We start from the raw sequence: 2837 nt of genomic DNA, 5'->3' as shown, positions 1-2837 counted from the left end.
ATCCCCGCCGCCCTCACTGCAACAGGCACCGAGCTACTGTTTGCCGCCTCTGCCTGCCAGTGTGTTTGCCAAGCAGTTTCCATGGCGACACATCTTGGCTCTGACAGGGACAAGTGCAGGGAAGACAGTCTCCACAGAGGGGACGAGGCTCGAGGTCTCTGCCCTCAGGCTCCCAGGGAGGCATGGGGGGTGTGCTCCCCTGAGTAGAGATGCCCCCCCAACCCTGAACCAGGCTTGCACCCCAAGAAGGAAGTTCAGGATTTCCTCTTGCTACATACTACGGGAGCTGACTTTGGTCATTCAGTCATTCAACAAACCTCCCGTGCTGTCTGCAGTGCCTGGGCATGGGCCTGGCTCATAAAGGACTTGGGGTCATGTCCTGAGACTGGACTATTGTCCCTGCTGGCCCACTGAAGGCCCATCCCAGGCAGGTCAGTAGCTCTGGGAGCACCAAGGTCCAGCCTCCCACCCTCTTGGAGGCTGGGTCAATGCGGCAAGTGTTCGGGGCTCCCTGTCTGTGTAAGATCAACCCCAAATTCTCCACCCCTCCCTGAACCACACGTGCCATTTGCAGAAACTCCTGGCAGGAGGTGGAGCCTGTCTCGTGACTTGCTTTGGCCAATAAAAGGTGACAGGAGTGACAGTGTGCCAGGGCTGAGCTCAGGCCCCCAGGGAGGTGTGTGTCTCTGCTGGTTCTCTCTGGGCTGGAGTGACAGCATAAGAATAAGCCCGGGCTGGCCTGCGGGAAGGTGTGGGAACAAAGGGAGCCTGGGCCATCCCAGTTGAGACCTCCCCAGAACAGCTAGTCCCCAGACCACTCACTAGCTGACCCCAGATGCAGGAGAGAAACCCCAGAGAAGTAGCAGTGTCTGGCTGGCCCCCCAGACCCTTTAGACACAATCAAATGCCGTTGTTTTAAGTCACTGGATAGAGACGATTTGTTACACAGCAGTAGCTAACTGATACACCCTTTTCCAAGGGCCCTGGCCACCAGCCACCAATCTTATGCAGTCAGCACACGCTGAGTGCCCTGACTACCCCCTGCCAGGATGCTAAGGACCAGGCCACAGTGTGTGGGCAATACACAGACCTACTATGTGCTAGCCCTGTGCTAGAACCTAGCGATGGAGACACATGAATGAGGCCCACCTCTGCCTCCCAGGAGCCCACAGCACAGAGAGGGTGGCTTGATTAGTCCCAGCTCTCAGGTGCGAGAGGGTGGGTGACCAGCCCGAGGCTGTGGCCACAGGACCCGGCTGGATCAGAGTTTTCCTCTCCATGGACACTTTTGGAAACCTTACGCTTCCTGGGTAACCACGTGCTAGTGGGTCAGAGACGGTGTGACTTTTCAGTCTCTGTTCAGCAGGAACTGTGGCTCAGAGCTCCTGCCCCATGGGGCATTTGCCCTCCTTCCCTCAGCTGAGCGCATCCCCCCTCCCCGGGAGGACTTGTGTCTGAGTGTGCAATTTCCCCACTCTCTTGTGGGCACTTCTGTGCTCCTACAGGTGGTGTTAGGTCCCACGTCGCTCCCTGTTTGCAAGGACATGGGTGGCCCAGATAATGTAGCCTGCTCTCGTTGGGAAGAGAAATCTGCCTAGCAACAGTGCTGGTGGCTAGCTGCTGCACCTTGATTGGACATAGCAGCCAACGTCCACTCTGATTGGCTAGCACCCTACTGTCCAGACAGCATCTGCCAACACCTGCCAATACCTGTTGGGTGGCCTCATGGGGTCAGAGGGTAGAAGTCAGGGCCAGTTCTGCCCACAGTGGGGTGTATTACAGGAGACCCACCTCCCCTAAACCGAAAACCTCAAGGGCTTCGCTCTTCGGGCGGGGCTGGATCAGAATTACACCTGCCCCCCGCCCCCCGATCCTGCCGGGAACCCCAGGGTAGTGCCCCCCAGTGACTTCATGCTGAGAACAGCAACACCAGAGGGACCACAGTTCACAGAAGTCACAGCGCCCACTCCAGACCCAGCGCCGCGCTACCTGCCTGGGGCTCCCAGGTGCAAGCTGTGAATGGGAGCTGGGTGAGGTCCCCACTGAGCTCCTCCCTGGGAGAGCTCCTCTTCACCCTAGGCCTCCAAGTGTTAGAAAGCCAGGGAGAAGCACACGTTAATGGCCATGGCAGGAGGGAATGAGGTGCCACGGGCAGGCACCGAGACAGACTTGGATCCTGGGGCTGTCGCACGTTGTGGCAGATCCCGGCTGGCTGGCCCCAGGCACTCTGCCCCCGACACTCAGCCTCCCCGCATTCCGTCTCCCCGCATTCCCCGGAGTGCAGCGCTGTTGGGAATAGCCCCGGGACTGAAGCCCGGCCAGGGAACAGGCGGAGTAACGTGTGCCTTCCGCGCCCCGCCCGTGAAGCCTCTCCCGTGTGATCCCACGGGCTCTCCTCTCCTTTCTGTACACAGGGCACGGACCCAAACCCGCAGGAGCCCTAGGAGCCGTGGGCTGATGACAAGGCACCAGAACAGAGGGGCCTGGGTCCCTTTCACCACCCAGGAGAGAAACCAGCAGCTCAGCCCTCTGTGGGCCGTGAGGGGACTCGTATTTCAGCCGTGACCTTGTAAGGCGCGTGATAAGCGGCTGGTGTCGCCACGAGTAGCGGACACACAGGCTATAGATGACGGAGAGTGCTGTGTGTAAGGACATACAGGGCAAGACTGAAAGTACCAGCGCACAGCAGAAGCCGTATGAAGTGATGGCAAATTCTCAAAAAGCAGATAGAATGGAACCCAGAGAAATCAAAAGACAGGCTATGGGAAGGGAAAAGTGAGATCTCAGATACTTACTGGTGTTCTAAGAGAACTGAGAGACAATATGGGGCAGAGACA

The sequence above is a fragment of the Ailuropoda melanoleuca genome, chromosome 10 (assembly GCF_002007445.2).
Source record: "Ailuropoda melanoleuca isolate Jingjing chromosome 10, ASM200744v2, whole genome shotgun sequence".
In the NCBI taxonomy this organism is placed as follows: Eukaryota; Metazoa; Chordata; class Mammalia; order Carnivora; family Ursidae; genus Ailuropoda; species Ailuropoda melanoleuca.
The sequence above is the reverse complement of the archived record's forward strand: the minus strand, read 5'-3'. Positions refer to the sequence as shown.